Below are 17259 nucleotides of genomic sequence, written 5' to 3' on the forward strand. Positions count from 1 at the left end.
GTGTTTGAAACTGCATATAACACGGGAGAGACACTGACCTGAAATGAGCTTTTTTGCATCCACAACCAAGGATTGGCGTTGCAGTCAATGCAGTGACCAAGACCCATGGGACAAAATTCTGGCCTCTATCCGACAAGGGATTGTAGGATTGTAGGACTGGAGTGAAGGATCGGTCCCACTCTTTACAGCCTTAATTGCAACAACAGGACTAGGTTTTGAGGTATCATGGAGCAGAGCTTGGAAGAAGAGGCCACAGCCTTTGTTGAATGCCCACTTTGGGGACTAGGCAAGTCTCTGTGGCGCAATCGGCCAGCGTGCTCGGCTGTTAACCGAGAGGATGGTGGTTCGAGTCCACCCAGGGACGAAAACTTGTTTGCGGCTGTGCAGCAAGAGTTCTGGTTGTGCCCTTGGAACTTGACGTGCAGCCTGGACCTGGCTAGAAGGCCCGAGCTCTTCCTTGTGGCTTCAGAGGTGTTGGCTTTTGTGCTTCTGCTTGCCAGCCTTGAATTGAACAAGGAGTCTTTCAAGGCACTTTGCTGTCAATGTCTTTTTTTGCTTTTTAACTGAAAACGGTAATGAAAGGCAGAACCAAGGTCATGCAATTTCATTCAACTCTTCCTATGTAACTTTGGGAAAAGTGTAAAAGCTGTGGCGCTGTGGCGCCGTGGCTTAGTTGGTCAAAGTGCCTGTCTAGTAAACAGGAGATCCTGGGTTCAAATCCCAGCGGTGCCTGCTGATACCTCTTCCTTTTCCGTTTCCTTGGGCCTGAAACCATGAAAACCTCATTTGAAGTCAATGCAGCACTAAGCAAAGGTCAAAAGGACAAGAATGCAGCCGTCTGCAGAATGACTTTGGTAAGACTTGATGCCAATAGCTTTCACCAGAGTATAGAGCTCTCTGTTTTTACTCAAAACGGACATGAAAGACAGAAACGAGCTGATTGAATTTCATTCAGCACTTCCCATATAACTTTATGAAAAGTAAAAGGAGCAGGTGGAGGCACCGTGGCTTAGTTGGTCAAAGTCCCTGTCTTGTAAACAGGAGATCCTGGGTTCAAATCCCAGCGGTGCCTGCTTTATCTTCCTTTCCAGCACTAATAACCTTCCCAATGTTTGAAATGGCAAGAACCTCATTTGAAACCGATGCAGCAAAAGGCAACCGGACAAGAATGTAGCCGGCAGCAGAATGACTTGATACCAATGTTTGTCACCAGAGTACTTGAATGCCTTTGCCAACAGTGGGTGCTGTGGTTTAATTGGTGAAAGTGCCTGCCTTGTAAACGGGAGAGATTTGGTTTGAATCCCAGCCATGCCTTTATGCGTCCATGGTAGCCATTACTTATTTAATCCTGGGAGAGGAAAAATGGACCAGGTTTTCGGTAGTTACCTCCAACATCCTATGAACACATCATCTCAGTGGTTTCTAAAGTCTATGGACAATGGCGTCTGTCCTGCCAGTGTCTTCGGAAACTGCTATCAGACGCTCCTCTAAACCATGCAATACAAGCAAGCAGTGCTGCCAGGCCCACGTTGGAGTTGAAATCCACTGCTGAAACACAACGAAAAGCCGCCTGACAGCAGAATTGTGATGGATAGGTTCATTGACACTCACAGTGTGTTTGAAACTGCATATAACACGGGAGAGACACTGACCTGAAATGAGCTTTTTTGCATCCACAACCAAGGATTGGCGTTGCAGTCAATGCAGTGACCAAGACCCATGGGACAAAATTCTGGCCTCTATCCGACAAGGGATTGTAGGATTGTAGGACTGGAGTGAAGGATCGGTCCCACTCTTTACAGCCTTAATTGCAACAACAGGACTAGGTTTTGAGGTATCATGGAGCAGAGCTTGGAAGAAGAGGCCACAGCCTTTGTTGAATGCCCACTTTGGGGACTAGGCAAGTCTCTGTGGCGCAATCGGCCAGCGCGCTCGGCTGTTAACCGAGAGGATGGTGGTTCGAGCCCACCCAGGGACGAAAACTTGTTTGCGGCTGTGCAGCAAGAGTTCTGGTTGTGCCCTTGGAACTTGACGTGCTGCCTGGACCTGGCTAGAAGGCCCGAGCTCTTCCTTGTGGCTTCAGAGGTGTTGGCTTTTGTGCTTCTGCTTGCCAGCCTTGAATTGAACAAGGAGTCTTTCAAGGCACTTTGCTGTCAATGTCTTTTTTTGCTTTTTAACTGAAAACGGTAATGAAAGGCAGAACCAAGGTCATGCAATTTCATTCAACTCTTCCTATGTAACTTTGGGAAAAGTGTAAAAGCTGTGGCGCCGTGGCTTAGTTGGTCAAAGTGCCTGTCTAGTAAACAGGAGATCCTGGGTTCAAATCCCAGCGGTGCCTGCTGATACCTCTTTCTTTTTCCGTTTCCTTGGGCCTGAAACCATGAAAACCTCATTTGAAGTCAATGCAGCACTAAGCAAAGGTCAAAAGGACAAGAATGCAGCCGTCTGCAGAATGACTTTGGTAAGACTTGATGCCAATAGCTTTCACCAGAGTATAGAGCTCTCTGTTTTTACTCAAAACGGACATGAAAGACAGAAACGAGTTGATTGAATTTCATTCAGCACTTCCCATATAACTTTATGAAAAGTAAAAGGAGCAGGTGGAGGCACCGTGGCTTAGTTGGTCAAAGTCCCTGTCTTGTAAACAGGAGATCCTGGGTTCAAATCCCAGCGGTGCCTGCTTTATCTTCCTTTCCAGCACTAATAACCTTCCCAATGTTTGAAATGGCAAGAACCTCATTTGAAACCGATGCAGCAAAAGGCAACCGGACAAGAATGTAGCCGGCAGCAGAATGACTTGATACCAATGTTTGTCACCAGAGTACTTGAATGCCTTTGCCAACAGTGGGTGCTGTGGTTTAATTGGTGAAAGTGCCTGCCTTGTAAACGGGAGAGATTTGGTTTGAATCCCAGCCATGCCTTTATGCGTCCATGGTAGCCATTACTTATTTAATCCTGGGAGAGGAAAAATGGACCAGGTTTTCGGTAGTTACCTCCAACATCCTATGAACACATCATCTCAGTGGTTTCTAAAGTCTATGGACAATGGCGTCTGTCCTGCCAGTGTCTTCAGAAACTGCTATCAGACGCTCCTCTAAACCATGCAATACAAGCAAGCAGTGCTGCCAGGCCCACGTTGGAGTTGAAATCCACTGCTGAAACACAACGAAAAGCCGCCTGACAGCAGAATTGTGATGGATAGGTTCATTGACACTCACAGTGTGTTTGAAACTGCATATAACACGGGAGAGACACTGACCTGAAATGAGCTTTTTTGCATCCACAACCAAGGATTGGCGTTGCAGTCAATGCAGTGACCAAGACCCATGGGACAAAATTCTGGCCTCTATCCGACAAGGGATTGTAGGATTGTAGGACTGGAGTGAAGGATCGGTCCCACTCTTTACAGCCTTAATTGCAACAACAGGACTAGGTTTTGAGGTATCATGGAGCAGAGCTTGGAAGAAGAGGCCACAGCCTTTGTTGAATGCCCACTTTGGGGACTAGGCAAGTCTCTGTGGCGCAATCGGCCAGCGCGCTCGGCTGTTAACCGAGAGGATGGTGGTTCGAGCCCACCCAGGGACGAAAACTTGTTTGCGGCTGTGCAGCAAGAGTTCTGGTTGTGCCCTTGGAACTTGACGTGCTGCCTGGACCTGGATAGAAGGCCCGAGCTCTTCCTTGTGGCTTCAGAGGTGTTGGCTTTTGTGCTTCTGCTTGCCAGCCTTGAATTGAACAAGGAGTCTTTCAAGGCACTTTGCTGTCAATGTCTTTTTTTGCTTTTTAACTGAAAACGGTAATGAAAGGCAGAACCAAGGTCATGCAATTTCATTCAACTCTTCCTATGTAACTTTGGGAAAAGTGTAAAAGCTGTGGCGCCGTGGCGCCGTGGCTTAGTTGGTCAAAGTGCCTGTCTAGTAAACAGGAGATCCTGGGTTCAAATCCCAGCGGTGCCTGCTGATACCTCTTTCTTTTTCCGTTTCCTTGGGCCTGAAACCATGAAAACCTCATTTGAAGTCAATGCAGCACTAAGCAAAGGTCAAAAGGACAAGAATGCAGCCGTCTGCAGAATGACTTTGGTAAGACTTGATGCCAATAGCTTTCACCAGAGTATAGAGCTCTCTGTTTTTACTCAAAACGGACATGAAAGACAGAAACGAGCTGTTTGAATTTCATTCAGCACTTCCCATATAACTTTATGAAAAGTAAAAGGAGCAGGTGGAGGCACCGTGGCTTAGTTGGTCAAAGTCCCTGTCTTGTAAACAGGAGATCCTGGGTTCAAATCCCAGCGGAGCCTGCTTTATCTTCCTTTCCAGCACTAATAACCTTCCCAATGTTTGAAATGGCAAGAACCTCATTTGAAACCGATGCAGCAAAAGGCAACCGGACAAGAATGTAGCCGGCAGCAGAATGACTTGATACCAATGTTTGTCACCAGAGTACTTGAATGCCTTTGCCAACAGTGGGTGCTGTGGTTTAATTGGTGAAAGTGCCTGCCTTGTAAACGGGAGAGATTTGGTTTGAATCCCAGCCATGCCTTTATGCGTCCATGGTAGCCATTACTTATTTAATCCTGGGAGAGGAAAAATGGACCAGGTTTTCGGTAGTTACCTCCAACATCCTATGAACACATCATCTCAGTGGTTTCTAAAGTCTATGGACAATGGTGTCTGTCCTGCCAGTGTCTTCGGAAACTGCTATCAGACGCTCCTCTAAACCATGCAATACAAGCAAGCAGTGCTGCCAGGCCCACGTTGGAGTTGAAATCCACTGCTGAAACACAACGAAAAGCCGCCTGACAGCAGAATTGTGATGGATAGGTTCATTGACACTCACAGTGTGTTTGAAACTGCATATAACACGGGAGAGACACTGACCTGAAATGAGCTTTTTTGCATCCACAACCAAGGATTGGCGTTGCAGTCAATGCAGTGACCAAGACCCATGGGACAAAATTCTGGCCTCTATCCGACAAGGGATTGTAGGATTGTAGGACTGGAGTGAAGGATCGGTCCCACTCTTTACAGCCTTAATTGCAACAACAGGACTAGGTTTTGAGGTATCATGGAGCAGAGCTTGGAAGAAGAGGCCACAGCCTTTGTTGAATGCCCACTTTGGGGACTAGGCAAGTCTCTGTGGCGCAATCGGCCAGCGCGCTCGGCTGTTAACCGAGAGGATGGTGGTTCGAGCCCACCCAGGGACGAAAACTTGTTTGCGGCTGTGCAGCAAGAGTTCTGGTCGTGCCCTTGGAACTTGACGTGCTGCCTGGACCTGGCTAGAAGGCCCGAGCTCTTCCTTGTGGCTTCAGAGGTGTTGGCTTTTGTGCTTCTGCTTGCCAGCCTTGAATTGAACAAGGAGTCTTTCAAGGCACTTTGCTGTCAATGTCTTTTTTTGCTTTTTAACTGAAAACGGTAATGAAAGGCAGAACCAAGGTCATGCAATTTCATTCAACTCTTCCTATGTAACTTTGGGAAAAGTGTAAAAGCTGTGGCGCCGTGGCTTAGTTGGTCAAAGTGCCTGTCTAGTAAACAGGAGATCCTGGGTTCAAATCCCAGCGGTGCCTGCTGATACCTCTTTCTTTTTCCGTTTCCTTGGGCCTGAAACCATGAAAACCTCATTTGAAGTCAATGCAGCACTAAGCAAAGGTCAAAAGGACAAGAATGCAGCCGTCTGCAGAATGACTTTGGTAAGACTTGATGCCAATAGCTTTCACCAGAGTATAGAGCTCTCTGTTTTTACTCAAAACGGACATGAAAGACAGAAACGAGCTGATTGAATTTCATTCAGCACTTCCCATATAACTTTATGAAAAGTAAAAGGAGCAGGTGGAGGCACCGTGGCTTAGTTGGTCAAAGTCCCTGTCTTGTAAACAGGAGATCCTGGGTTCAAATCCCAGCGGTGCCTGCTTTATCTTCCTTTCCAGCACTAATAACCTTCCCAATGTTTGAAATGGCAAGAACCTCATTTGAAACCGATGCAGCAAAAGGCAACCGGACAAGAATGTAGCCGGCAGCAGAATGACTTGATACCAATGTTTGTCACCAGAGTACTTGAATGCCTTTGCCAACAGTGGGTGCTGTGGTTTAATTGGTGAAAGTGCCTGCCTTGTAAACGGGAGAGATTTGGTTTGAATCCCAGCCATGCCTTTATGCGTCCATGGTAGCCATTACTTATTTAATCCTGGGAGAGGAAAAATGGACCAGGTTTTCGGTAGTTACCTCCAACATCCTATGAACACATCATCTCAGTGGTTTCTAAAGTCTATGGACAATGGCGTCTGTCCTGCCAGTGTCTTCGGAAACTGCTATCAGACGCTCCTCTAAACCATGCAATACAAGCAAGCAGTGCTGCCAGGCCCACGTTGGAGTTGAAATCCACTGCTGAAACACAACGAAAAGCCGCCTGACAGCAGAATTGTGATGGATAGGTTCATTGACACTCACAGTGTGTTTGAAACTGCATATAACACGGGAGAGACACTGACCTGAAATGAGCTTTTTTGCATCCACAACCAAGGATTGGCGTTGCAGTCAATGCAGTGACCAAGACCCATGGGACAAAATTCTGGCCTCTATCCGACAAGGGATTGTAGGATTGTAGGACTGGAGTGAAGGATCGGTCCCACTCTTTACAGCCTTAATTGCAACAACAGGACTAGGTTTTGAGGTATCATGGAGCAGAGCTTGGAAGAAGAGGCCACAGCCTTTGTTGAATGCCCACTTTGGGGACTAGGCAAGTCTCTGTGGCGCAATCGGCCAGCGCGCTCGGCTGTTAACCGAGAGGATGGTGGTTCGAGCCCACCCAGGGACGAAAACTTGTTTGCGGCTGTGCAGCAAGAGTTCTGGTCGTGCCCTTGGAACTTGACGTGCTGCCTGGACCTGGCTAGAAGGCCCGAGCTCTTCCTTGTGGCTTCAGAGGTGTTGGCTTTTGTGCTTCTGCTTGCCAGCCTTGAATTGAACAAGGAGTCTTTCAAGGCACTTTGCTGTCAATGTCTTTTTTTGCTTTTTAACTGAAAACGGTAATGAAAGGCAGAACCAAGGTCATGCAATTTCATTCAACTCTTCCTATGTAACTTTGGGAAAAGTGTAAAAGCTGTGGCGCCGTGGCTTAGTTGGTCAAAGTGCCTGTCTAGTAAACAGGAGATCCTGGGTTCAAATCCCAGCTGTGCCTGCTGATACCTCTTTCTTTTTCCGTTTCCTTGGGCCTGAAACCATGAAAACCTCATTTGAAGTCAATGCAGCACTAAGCAAAGGTCAAAAGGACAAGAATGCAGCCGTCTGCAGAATGACTTTGGTAAGACTTGATGCCAATAGCTTTCACCAGAGTATAGAGCTCTCTGTTTTTACTCAAAACGGACATGAAAGACAGAAACGAGCTGATTGAATTTCATTCAGCACTTCCCATATAACTTTATGAAAAGTAAAAGGAGCAGGTGGAGGCACCGTGGCTTAGTTGGTCAAAGTCCCTGTCTTGTAAACAGGAGATCCTGGGTTCAAATCCCAGCAGTGCCTGCTTTATCTTCCTTTCCAGCACTAATAACCTTCCCAATGTTTGAAATGGCAAGAACCTCATTTGAAACCGATGCAGCAAAAGGCAACCGGACAAGAATGTAGCCGGCAGCAGAATGACTTGATACCAATGTTTGTCACCAGAGTACTTGAATGCCTTTGCCAACAGTGGGTGCTGTGGTTTAATTGGTGAAAGTGCCTGCCTTGTAAACGGGAGAGATTTGGTTTGAATCCCAGCCATGCCTTTATGCGTCCATGGTAGCCATTACTTATTTAATCCTGGGAGAGGAAAAATGGACCAGGTTTTCGGTAGTTACCTCCAACATCCTATGAACACATCATCTCAGTGGTTTCTAAAGTCTATGGACAATGGCGTCTGTCCTGCCAGTGTCTTCAGAAACTGCTATCAGACGCTCCTCTAAACCATGCAATACAAGCAAGCAGTGCTGCCAGGCCCACGTTGGAGTTGAAATCCACTGCTGAAACACAACGAAAAGCCGCCTGACAGCAGAATTGTGATGGATAGGTTCATTGACACTCACAGTGTGTTTGAAACTGCATATAACACGGGAGAGACACTGACCTGAAATGAGCTTTTTTGCATCCACAACCAAGGATTGGCGTTGCAGTCAATGCAGTGACCAAGACCCATGGGACAAAATTCTGGCCTCTATCCGACAAGGGATTGTAGGATTGTAGGACTGGAGTGAAGGATCGGTCCCACTCTTTACAGCCTTAATTGCAACAACAGGACTAGGTTTTGAGGTATCATGGAGCAGAGCTTGGAAGAAGAGGCCACAGCCTTTGTTGAATGCCCACTTTGGGGACTAGGCAAGTCTCTGTGGCGCAATCGGCCAGCGCGCTCGGCTGTTAACCGAGAGGATGGTGGTTCGAGCCCACCCAGGGACGAAAACTTGTTTGCGGCTGTGCAGCAAGAGTTCTGGTCGTGCCCTTGGAACTTGACGTGCTGCCTGGACCTGGCTAGAAGGCCCGAGCTCTTCCTTGTGGCTTCAGAGGTGTTGGCTTTTGTGCTTCTGCTTGCCAGCCTTGAATTGAACAAGGAGTCTTTCAAGGCACTTTGCTGTCAATGTCTTTTTTTGCTTTTTAACTGAAAACGGTAATGAAAGGCAGAACCAAGGTCATGCAATTTCATTCAACTCTTCCTATGTAACTTTGGGAAAAGTGTAAAAGCTGTGGCGCCGTGGCTTAGTTGGTCAAAGTGCCTGTCTAGTAAACAGGAGATCCTGGGTTCAAATCCCAGCGGTGCCTGCTGATACCTCTTTCTTTTTCCGTTTCCTTGGGCCTGAAACCATGAAAACCTCATTTGAAGTCAATGCAGCACTAAGCAAAGGTCAAAAGGACAAGAATGCAGCCGTCTGCAGAATGACTTTGGTAAGACTTGATGCCAATAGCTTTCACCAGAGTATAGAGCTCTCTGTTTTTACTCAAAACGGACATGAAAGACAGAAACGAGCTGATTGAATTTCATTCAGCACTTCCCATATAACTTTATGAAAAGTAAAAGGAGCAGGTGGAGGCACCGTGGCTTAGTTGGTCAAAGTCCCTGTCTTGTAAACAGGAGATCCTGGGTTCAAATCCCAGCAGTGCCTGCTTTATCTTCCTTTCCAGCACTAATAACCTTCCCAATGTTTGAAATGGCAAGAACCTCATTTGAAACCGATGCAGCAAAAGGCAACCGGACAAGAATGTAGCCGGCAGCAGAATGACTTGATACCAATGTTTGTCACCAGAGTACTTGAATGCCTTTGCCAACAGTGGGTGCTGTGGTTTAATTGGTGAAAGTGCCTGCCTTGTAAACGGGAGAGATTTGGTTTGAATCCCAGCCATGCCTTTATGCGTCCATGGTAGCCATTACTTATTTAATCCTGGGAGAGGAAAAATGGACCAGGTTTTCGGTAGTTACCTCCAACATCCTATGAACACATCATCTCAGTGGTTTCTAAAGTCTATGGACAATGGCGTCTGTCCTGCCAGTGTCTTCAGAAACTGCTATCAGACGCTCCTCTAAACCATGCAATACAAGCAAGCAGTGCTGCCAGGCCCACGTTGGAGTTGAAATCCACTGCTGAAACACAACGAAAAGCCGCCTGACAGCAGAATTGTGATGGATAGGTTCATTGACACTCACAGTGTGTTTGAAACTGCATATAACACGGGAGAGACACTGACCTGAAATGAGCTTTTTTGCATCCACAACCAAGGATTGGCGTTGCAGTCAATGCAGTGACCAAGACCCATGGGATCGGTCCCACTCTTTACAGCCTTAATTGCAACAACAGGACTAGGTTTTGAGGTATCATGGAGCAGAGCTTGGAAGAAGAGGCCACAGCCTTTGTTGAATGCCCACTTTGGGGACTAGGCAAGTCTCTGTGGCGCAATCGGCCAGCGCGCTCGGCTGTTAACCGAGAGGATGGTGGTTCGAGCCCACCCAGGGACGAAAGCTTGTTTGCGACTGTGCAGCAAGAGTTCTGGTCGTGCCCTTGGAACTTGATGTGCTGCCTGGACCTGGCTAGAAGGCCCGAGCTCTTCCTTGTGGCTTCAGAGGTGTTGGCTTTTGTGCTTCTGCTTGCCAGCCTTGAATTGAACAAGGAGTCTTTCAAGGCACTTTGCTGTCAATGTCTTTTTTTGCTTTTTAACTGAAAACGGTAATGAAAGGCAGAACCAAGGTCATGCAATTTCATTCAACTCTTCCTATGTAACTTTGGGAAAAGTGTAAAAGCTGTGGCGCCGTGGCTTAGTTGGTCAAAGTGCCTGTCTAGTAAACAGGAGATCCTGGGTTCAAATCCCAGCGGTGCCTGCTGATACCTCTTTCTTTTTCCGTTTCCTTGGGCCTGAAACCATGAAAACCTCATTTGAAGTCAATGCAGCACTAAGCAAAGGTCAAAAGGACAAGAATGCAGCCGTCTGCAGAATGACTTTGGTAAGACTTGATGCCAATAGCTTTCACCAGAGTATAGAGCTCTCTGTTTTTACTCAAAACGGACATGAAAGACAGAAACGAGCTGATTGAATTTCATTCAGCACTTCCCATATAACTTTATGAAAAGTAAAAGGAGCAGGTGGAGGCACCGTGGCTTAGTTGGTCAAAGTCCCTGTCTTGTAAACAGGAGATCCTGGGTTCAAATCCCAGCGGTGCCTGCTTTATCTTCCTTTCCAGCACTAATAACCTTCCCAATGTTTGAAATGGCAAGAACCTCATTTGAAACCGATGCAGCAAAAGGCAACCGGACAAGAATGTAGCCGGCAGCAGAATGACTTGATACCAATGTTTGTCACCAGAGTACTTGAATGCCTTTGCCAACAGTGGGTGCTGTGGTTTAATTGGTGAAAGTGCCTGCCTTGTAAACGGGAGAGATTTGGTTTGAATCCCAGCCATGCCTTTATGCGTCCATGGTAGCCATTACTTATTTAATCCTGGGAGAGGAAAAATGGACCAGGTTTTCGGTAGTTACCTCCAACATCCTATGAACACATCATCTCAGTGGTTTCTAAAGTCTATGGACAATGGCGTCTGTCCTGCCAGTGTCTTCGGAAACTGCTATCAGACGCTCCTCTAAACCATGCAATACAAGCAAGCAGTGCTGCCAGGCCCACGTTGGAGTTGAAATCCACTGCTGAAACACAACGAAAAGCCGCCTGACAGCAGAATTGTGATGGATAGGTTCATTGACACTCACAGTGTGTTTGAAACTGCATATAACACGGGAGAGACACTGACCTGAAATGAGCTTTTTTGCATCCACAACCAAGGATTGGCGTTGCAGTCAATGCAGTGACCAAGACCCATGGGACAAAATTCTGGCCTCTATCCGACAAGGGATTGTAGGATTGTAGGACTGGAGTGAAGGATCGGTCCCACTCTTTACAGCCTTAATTGCAACAACAGGACTAGGTTTTGAGGTATCATGGAGCAGAGCTTGGAAGAAGAGGCCACAGCCTTTGTTGAATGCCCACTTTGGGGACTAGGCAAGTCTCTGTGGCGCAATCGGCCAGCGCGCTCGGCTGTTAACCGAGAGGATGGTGGTTCGAGCCCACCCAGGGACGAAAACTTGTTTGCGGCTGTGCAGCAAGAGTTCTGGTCGTGCCCTTGGAACTTGACGTGCTGCCTGGACCTGGCTAGAAGGCCCGAGCTCTTCCTTGTGGCTTCAGAGGTGTTGGCTTTTGTGCTTCTGCTTGCCAGCCTTGAATTGAACAAGGAGTCTTTCAAGGCACTTTGCTGTCAATGTCTTTTTTTGCTTTTTAACTGAAAACGGTAATGAAAGGCAGAACCAAGGTCATGCAATTTCATTCAACTCTTCCTATGTAACTTTGGGAAAAGTGTAAAAGCTGTGGCGCCGTGGCTTAGTTGGTCAAAGTGCCTGTCTAGTAAACAGGAGATCCTGGGTTCAAATCCCAGCGGTGCCTGCTGATACCTCTTTCTTTTTCCGTTTCCTTGGGCCTGAAACCATGAAAACCTCATTTGAAGTCAATGCAGCACTAAGCAAAGGTCAAAAGGACAAGAATGCAGCCGTCTGCAGAATGACTTTGGTAAGACTTGATGCCAATAGCTTTCACCAGAGTATAGAGCTCTCTGTTTTTACTCAAAACGGACATGAAAGACAGAAACGAGCTGATTGAATTTCATTCAGCACTTCCCATATAACTTTATGAAAAGTAAAAGGAGCAGGTGGAGGCACCGTGGCTTAGTTGGTCAAAGTCCCTGTCTTGTAAACAGGAGATCCTGGGTTCAAATCCCAGCGGTGCCTGCTTTATCTTCCTTTCCAGCACTAATAACCTTCCCAATGTTTGAAATGGCAAGAACCTCATTTGAAACCGATGCAGCAAAAGGCAACCGGACAAGAATGTAGCCGGCAGCAGAATGACTTGATACCAATGTTTGTCACCAGAGTACTTGAATGCCTTTGCCAACAGTGGGTGCTGTGGTTTAATTGGTGAAAGTGCCTGCCTTGTAAACGGGAGAGATTTGGTTTGAATCCCAGCCATGCCTTTATGCGTCCATGGTAGCCATTACTTATTTAATCCTGGGAGAGGAAAAATGGACCAGGTTTTCGGTAGTTACCTCCAACATCCTATGAACACATCATCTCAGTGGTTTCTAAAGTCTATGGACAATGGCGTCTGTCCTGCCAGTGTCTTCAGAAACTGCTATCAGACGCTCCTCTAAACCATGCAATACAAGCAAGCAGTGCTGCCAGGCCCACGTTGGAGTTGAAATCCACTGCTGAAACACAACGAAAAGCCGCCTGACAGCAGAATTGTGATGGATAGGTTCATTGACACTCACAGTGTGTTTGAAACTGCATATAACACGGGAGAGACACTGACCTGAAATGAGCTTTTTTGCATCCACAACCAAGGATTGGCGTTGCAGTCAATGCAGTGACCAAGACCCATGGGACAAAATTCTGGCCTCTATCCGACAAGGGATTGTAGGATTGTAGGACTGGAGTGAAGGATCGGTCCCACTCTTTACAGCCTTAATTGCAACAACAGGACTAGGTTTTGAGGTATCATGGAGCAGAGCTTGGAAGAAGAGGCCACAGCCTTTGTTGAATGCCCACTTTGGGGACTAGGCAAGTCTCTGTGGCGCAATCGGCCAGCGCGCTCGGCTGTTAACCGAGAGGATGGTGGTTCGAGCCCACCCAGGGACGAAAACTTGTTTGCGGCTGTGCAGCAAGAGTTCTGGTCGTGCCCTTGGAACTTGACGTGCTGCCTGGACCTGGCTAGAAGGCCCGAGCTCTTCCTTGTGGCTTCAGAGGTGTTGGCTTTTGTGCTTCTGCTTGCCAGCCTTGAATTGAACAAGGAGTCTTTCAAGGCACTTTGCTGTCAATGTCTTTTTTTGCTTTTTAACTGAAAACGGTAATGAAAGGCAGAACCAAGGTCATGCAATTTCATTCAACTCTTCCTATGTAACTTTGGGAAAAGTGTAAAAGCTGTGGCGCCGTGGCTTAGTTGGTCAAAGTGCCTGTCTAGTAAACAGGAGATCCTGGGTTCAAATCCCAGCGGTGCCTGCTGATACCTCTTTCTTTTTCCGTTTCCTTGGGCCTGAAACCATGAAACCCTCATTTGAAGTCAATGCAGCACTAAGCAAAGGTCAAAAGGACAAGAATGCAGCCGTCTGCAGAATGACTTTGGTAAGACTTGATGCCAATAGCTTTCACCAGAGTATAGAGCTCTCTGTTTTTACTCAAAACGGACATGAAAGACAGAAACGAGCTGATTGAATTTCATTCAGCACTTCCCATATAACTTTATGAAAAGTAAAAGGAGCAGGTGGAGGCACCGTGGCTTAGTTGGTCAAAGTCCCTGTCTTGTAAACAGGAGATCCTGGGTTCAAATCCCAGCGGTGCCTGCTTTATCTTCCTTTCCAGCACTAATAACCTTCCCAATGTTTGAAATGGCAAGAACCTCATTTGAAACCGATGCAGCAAAAGGCAACCGGACAAGAATGTAGCCGGCAGCAGAATGACTTGATACCAATGTTTGTCACCAGAGTACTTGAATGCCTTTGCCAACAGTGGGTGCTGTGGTTTAATTGGTGAAAGTGCCTGCCTTGTAAACGGGAGAGATTTGGTTTGAATCCCAGCCATGCCTTTATGCGTCCATGGTAGCCATTACTTATTTAATCCTGGGAGAGGAAAAATGGACCAGGTTTTCGGTAGTTACCTCCAACATCCTATGAACACATCATCTCAGTGGTTTCTAAAGTCTATGGACAATGGCGTCTGTCCTGCCAGTGTCTTCGGAAACTGCTATCAGACGCTCCTCTAAACCATGCAATACAAGCAAGCAGTGCTGCCAGGCCCACGTTGGAGTTGAAATCCACTGCTGAAACACAACGAAAAGCCGCCTGACAGCAGAATTGTGATGGATAGGTTCATTGACACTCACAGTGTGTTTGAAACTGCATATAACACGGGAGAGACACTGACCTGAAATGAGCTTTTTTGCATCCACAACCAAGGATTGGCGTTGCAGTCAATGCAGTGACCAAGACCCATGGGACAAAATTCTGGCCTCTATCCGACAAGGGATTGTAGGATTGTAGGACTGGAGTGAAGGATCGGTCCCACTCTTTACAGCCTTAATTGCAACAACAGGACTAGGTTTTGAGGTATCATGGAGCAGAGCTTGGAAGAAGAGGCCACAGCCTTTGTTGAATGCCCACTTTGGGGACTAGGCAAGTCTCTGTGGCGCAATCGGCCAGCGCGCTCGGCTGTTAACCGAGAGGATGGTGGTTCGAGCCCACCCAGGGACGAAAACTTGTTTGCGGCTGTGCAGCAAGAGTTCTGGTCGTGCCCTTGGAACTTGACGTGCTGCCTGGACCTGGCTAGAAGGCCCGAGCTCTTCCTTGTGGCTTCAGAGGTGTTGGCTTTTGTGCTTCTGCTTGCCAGCCTTGAATTGAACAAGGAGTCTTTCAAGGCACTTTGCTGTCAATGTCTTTTTTTGCTTTTTAACTGAAAACGGTAATGAAAGGCAGAACCAAGGTCATGCAATTTCATTCAACTCTTCCTATGTAACTTTGGGAAAAGTGTAAAAGCTGTGGCGCCGTGGCTTAGTTGGTCAAAGTGCCTGTCTAGTAAACAGGAGATCCTGGGTTCAAATCCCAGCTGTGCCTGCTGATACCTCTTTCTTTTTCCGTTTCCTTGGGCCTGAAACCATGAAAACCTCATTTGAAGTCAATGCAGCACTAAGCAAAGGTCAAAAGGACAAGAATGCAGCCGTCTGCAGAATGACTTTGGTAAGACTTGATGCCAATAGCTTTCACCAGAGTATAGAGCTCTCTGTTTTTACTCAAAACGGACATGAAAGACAGAAACGAGCTGATTGAATTTCATTCAGCACTTCCCATATAACTTTATGAAAAGTAAAAGGAGCAGGTGGAGGCACCGTGGCTTAGTTGGTCAAAGTCCCTGTCTTGTAAACAGGAGATCCTGGGTTCAAATCCCAGCAGTGCCTGCTTTATCTTCCTTTCCAGCACTAATAACCTTCCCAATGTTTGAAATGGCAAGAACCTCATTTGAAACCGATGCAGCAAAAGGCAACCGGACAAGAATGTAGCCGGCAGCAGAATGACTTGATACCAATGTTTGTCACCAGAGTACTTGAATGCCTTTGCCAACAGTGGGTGCTGTGGTTTAATTGGTGAAAGTGCCTGCCTTGTAAACGGGAGAGATTTGGTTTGAATCCCAGCCATGCCTTTATGCGTCCATGGTAGCCATTACTTATTTAATCCTGGGAGAGGAAAAATGGACCAGGTTTTCGGTAGTTACCTCCAACATCCTATGAACACATCATCTCAGTGGTTTCTAAAGTCTATGGACAATGGCGTCTGTCCTGCCAGTGTCTTCAGAAACTGCTATCAGACGCTCCTCTAAACCATGCAATACAAGCAAGCAGTGCTGCCAGGCCCACGTTGGAGTTGAAATCCACTGCTGAAACACAACGAAAAGCCGCCTGACAGCAGAATTGTGATGGATAGGTTCATTGACACTCACAGTGTGTTTGAAACTGCATATAACACGGGAGAGACACTGACCTGAAATGAGCTTTTTTGCATCCACAACCAAGGATTGGCGTTGCAGTCAATGCAGTGACCAAGACCCATGGGACAAAATTCTGGCCTCTATCCGACAAGGGATTGTAGGATTGTAGGACTGGAGTGAAGGATCGGTCCCACTCTTTACAGCCTTAATTGCAACAACAGGACTAGGTTTTGAGGTATCATGGAGCAGAGCTTGGAAGAAGAGGCCACAGCCTTTGTTGAATGCCCACTTTGGGGACTAGGCAAGTCTCTGTGGCGCAATCGGCCAGCGCGCTCGGCTGTTAACCGAGAGGATGGTGGTTCGAGCCCACCCAGGGACGAAAACTTGTTTGCGGCTGTGCAGCAAGAGTTCTGGTCGTGCCCTTGGAACTTGACGTGCTGCCTGGACCTGGCTAGAAGGCCCGAGCTCTTCCTTGTGGCTTCAGAGGTGTTGGCTTTTGTGCTTCTGCTTGCCAGCCTTGAATTGAACAAGGAGTCTTTCAAGGCACTTTGCTGTCAATGTCTTTTTTTGCTTTTTAACTGAAAACGGTAATGAAAGGCAGAACCAAGGTCATGCAATTTCATTCAACTCTTCCTATGTAACTTTGGGAAAAGTGTAAAAGCTGTGGCGCCGTGGCTTAGTTGGTCAAAGTGCCTGTCTAGTAAACAGGAGATCCTGGGTTCAAATCCCAGCGGTGCCTGCTGATACCTCTTTCTTTTTCCGTTTCCTTGGGCCTGAAACCATGAAAACCTCATTTGAAGTCAATGCAGCACTAAGCAAAGGTCAAAAGGACAAGAATGCAGCCGTCTGCAGAATGACTTTGGTAAGACTTGATGCCAATAGCTTTCACCAGAGTATAGAGCTCTCTGTTTTTACTCAAAACGGACATGAAAGACAGAAACGAGCTGATTGAATTTCATTCAGCACTTCCCATATAACTTTATGAAAAGTAAAAGGAGCAGGTGGAGGCACCGTGGCTTAGTTGGTCAAAGTCCCTGTCTTGTAAACAGGAGATCCTGGGTTCAAATCCCAGCAGTGCCTGCTTTATCTTCCTTTCCAGCACTAATAACCTTCCCAATGTTTGAAATGGCAAGAACCTCATTTGAAACCGATGCAGCAAAAGGCAACCGGACAAGAATGTAGCCGGCAGCAGAATGACTTGATACCAATGTTTGTCACCAGAGTACTTGAATGCCTTTGCCAACAGT

The 17259-nt window shown here is 47.0% G+C and overlaps 33 non-coding genes across 33 annotated transcripts; all 33 read left to right on the forward strand.

Moving 5' to 3' along the window:
• The first annotated feature begins 290 nt into the window (after positions 1-290).
• trnan-guu (transfer RNA asparagine (anticodon GUU)) lies at positions 291-364 on the forward strand. The gene has a single exon. It is a non-coding gene; the product is annotated as a tRNA-Asn (tRNA).
• A 294-nt stretch (positions 365-658) lies between these two features.
• trnat-agu (transfer RNA threonine (anticodon AGU)) lies at positions 659-732 on the forward strand. Its single transcript has one exon. It is a non-coding gene; the product is annotated as a tRNA-Thr (tRNA).
• A 266-nt stretch (positions 733-998) lies between these two features.
• trnat-ugu (transfer RNA threonine (anticodon UGU)) lies at positions 999-1072 on the forward strand. Its single transcript has one exon. It is a non-coding gene; the product is annotated as a tRNA-Thr (tRNA).
• Positions 1073-1904: 832 nt separating this feature from the next.
• trnan-guu (transfer RNA asparagine (anticodon GUU)) lies at positions 1905-1978 on the forward strand. Its single transcript has one exon. It is a non-coding gene; the product is annotated as a tRNA-Asn (tRNA).
• Positions 1979-2264: 286 nt separating this feature from the next.
• trnat-agu (transfer RNA threonine (anticodon AGU)) lies at positions 2265-2338 on the forward strand. The gene has a single exon. It is a non-coding gene; the product is annotated as a tRNA-Thr (tRNA).
• A 267-nt stretch (positions 2339-2605) lies between these two features.
• trnat-ugu (transfer RNA threonine (anticodon UGU)) lies at positions 2606-2679 on the forward strand. The gene has a single exon. It is a non-coding gene; the product is annotated as a tRNA-Thr (tRNA).
• Positions 2680-3511: 832 nt separating this feature from the next.
• On the forward strand, positions 3512-3585 carry trnan-guu (transfer RNA asparagine (anticodon GUU)). Its single transcript has one exon. It is a non-coding gene; the product is annotated as a tRNA-Asn (tRNA).
• A 294-nt stretch (positions 3586-3879) lies between these two features.
• Positions 3880-3953, forward strand: trnat-agu (transfer RNA threonine (anticodon AGU)). Its single transcript has one exon. It is a non-coding gene; the product is annotated as a tRNA-Thr (tRNA).
• A 267-nt stretch (positions 3954-4220) lies between these two features.
• trnat-ugu (transfer RNA threonine (anticodon UGU)) lies at positions 4221-4294 on the forward strand. The gene has a single exon. It is a non-coding gene; the product is annotated as a tRNA-Thr (tRNA).
• Positions 4295-5126: 832 nt separating this feature from the next.
• On the forward strand, positions 5127-5200 carry trnan-guu (transfer RNA asparagine (anticodon GUU)). The gene has a single exon. It is a non-coding gene; the product is annotated as a tRNA-Asn (tRNA).
• A 286-nt stretch (positions 5201-5486) lies between these two features.
• On the forward strand, positions 5487-5560 carry trnat-agu (transfer RNA threonine (anticodon AGU)). The gene has a single exon. It is a non-coding gene; the product is annotated as a tRNA-Thr (tRNA).
• A 267-nt stretch (positions 5561-5827) lies between these two features.
• Positions 5828-5901, forward strand: trnat-ugu (transfer RNA threonine (anticodon UGU)). Its single transcript has one exon. It is a non-coding gene; the product is annotated as a tRNA-Thr (tRNA).
• Positions 5902-6733: 832 nt separating this feature from the next.
• Positions 6734-6807, forward strand: trnan-guu (transfer RNA asparagine (anticodon GUU)). Its single transcript has one exon. It is a non-coding gene; the product is annotated as a tRNA-Asn (tRNA).
• A 286-nt stretch (positions 6808-7093) lies between these two features.
• Positions 7094-7167, forward strand: trnat-agu (transfer RNA threonine (anticodon AGU)). Its single transcript has one exon. It is a non-coding gene; the product is annotated as a tRNA-Thr (tRNA).
• Positions 7168-7434: 267 nt separating this feature from the next.
• On the forward strand, positions 7435-7508 carry trnat-ugu (transfer RNA threonine (anticodon UGU)). The gene has a single exon. It is a non-coding gene; the product is annotated as a tRNA-Thr (tRNA).
• An 832-nt stretch (positions 7509-8340) lies between these two features.
• trnan-guu (transfer RNA asparagine (anticodon GUU)) lies at positions 8341-8414 on the forward strand. The gene has a single exon. It is a non-coding gene; the product is annotated as a tRNA-Asn (tRNA).
• Positions 8415-8700: 286 nt separating this feature from the next.
• Positions 8701-8774, forward strand: trnat-agu (transfer RNA threonine (anticodon AGU)). The gene has a single exon. It is a non-coding gene; the product is annotated as a tRNA-Thr (tRNA).
• A 267-nt stretch (positions 8775-9041) lies between these two features.
• On the forward strand, positions 9042-9115 carry trnat-ugu (transfer RNA threonine (anticodon UGU)). Its single transcript has one exon. It is a non-coding gene; the product is annotated as a tRNA-Thr (tRNA).
• A 774-nt stretch (positions 9116-9889) lies between these two features.
• On the forward strand, positions 9890-9963 carry trnan-guu (transfer RNA asparagine (anticodon GUU)). The gene has a single exon. It is a non-coding gene; the product is annotated as a tRNA-Asn (tRNA).
• A 286-nt stretch (positions 9964-10249) lies between these two features.
• On the forward strand, positions 10250-10323 carry trnat-agu (transfer RNA threonine (anticodon AGU)). The gene has a single exon. It is a non-coding gene; the product is annotated as a tRNA-Thr (tRNA).
• Positions 10324-10590: 267 nt separating this feature from the next.
• trnat-ugu (transfer RNA threonine (anticodon UGU)) lies at positions 10591-10664 on the forward strand. The gene has a single exon. It is a non-coding gene; the product is annotated as a tRNA-Thr (tRNA).
• An 832-nt stretch (positions 10665-11496) lies between these two features.
• Positions 11497-11570, forward strand: trnan-guu (transfer RNA asparagine (anticodon GUU)). Its single transcript has one exon. It is a non-coding gene; the product is annotated as a tRNA-Asn (tRNA).
• A 286-nt stretch (positions 11571-11856) lies between these two features.
• trnat-agu (transfer RNA threonine (anticodon AGU)) lies at positions 11857-11930 on the forward strand. Its single transcript has one exon. It is a non-coding gene; the product is annotated as a tRNA-Thr (tRNA).
• Positions 11931-12197: 267 nt separating this feature from the next.
• trnat-ugu (transfer RNA threonine (anticodon UGU)) lies at positions 12198-12271 on the forward strand. Its single transcript has one exon. It is a non-coding gene; the product is annotated as a tRNA-Thr (tRNA).
• Positions 12272-13103: 832 nt separating this feature from the next.
• On the forward strand, positions 13104-13177 carry trnan-guu (transfer RNA asparagine (anticodon GUU)). Its single transcript has one exon. It is a non-coding gene; the product is annotated as a tRNA-Asn (tRNA).
• Positions 13178-13463: 286 nt separating this feature from the next.
• trnat-agu (transfer RNA threonine (anticodon AGU)) lies at positions 13464-13537 on the forward strand. The gene has a single exon. It is a non-coding gene; the product is annotated as a tRNA-Thr (tRNA).
• A 267-nt stretch (positions 13538-13804) lies between these two features.
• On the forward strand, positions 13805-13878 carry trnat-ugu (transfer RNA threonine (anticodon UGU)). Its single transcript has one exon. It is a non-coding gene; the product is annotated as a tRNA-Thr (tRNA).
• An 832-nt stretch (positions 13879-14710) lies between these two features.
• On the forward strand, positions 14711-14784 carry trnan-guu (transfer RNA asparagine (anticodon GUU)). Its single transcript has one exon. It is a non-coding gene; the product is annotated as a tRNA-Asn (tRNA).
• Positions 14785-15070: 286 nt separating this feature from the next.
• On the forward strand, positions 15071-15144 carry trnat-agu (transfer RNA threonine (anticodon AGU)). The gene has a single exon. It is a non-coding gene; the product is annotated as a tRNA-Thr (tRNA).
• A 267-nt stretch (positions 15145-15411) lies between these two features.
• On the forward strand, positions 15412-15485 carry trnat-ugu (transfer RNA threonine (anticodon UGU)). Its single transcript has one exon. It is a non-coding gene; the product is annotated as a tRNA-Thr (tRNA).
• Positions 15486-16317: 832 nt separating this feature from the next.
• On the forward strand, positions 16318-16391 carry trnan-guu (transfer RNA asparagine (anticodon GUU)). The gene has a single exon. It is a non-coding gene; the product is annotated as a tRNA-Asn (tRNA).
• Positions 16392-16677: 286 nt separating this feature from the next.
• trnat-agu (transfer RNA threonine (anticodon AGU)) lies at positions 16678-16751 on the forward strand. The gene has a single exon. It is a non-coding gene; the product is annotated as a tRNA-Thr (tRNA).
• Positions 16752-17018: 267 nt separating this feature from the next.
• trnat-ugu (transfer RNA threonine (anticodon UGU)) lies at positions 17019-17092 on the forward strand. The gene has a single exon. It is a non-coding gene; the product is annotated as a tRNA-Thr (tRNA).
• Positions 17093-17259: the final 167 nt, after the last annotated feature.

The sequence above is a fragment of the Pempheris klunzingeri genome, chromosome 10 (genome assembly GCF_042242105.1).
Source record: "Pempheris klunzingeri isolate RE-2024b chromosome 10, fPemKlu1.hap1, whole genome shotgun sequence".
Lineage (NCBI taxonomy): Eukaryota > Metazoa > Chordata > Actinopteri > Acropomatiformes > Pempheridae > Pempheris > Pempheris klunzingeri.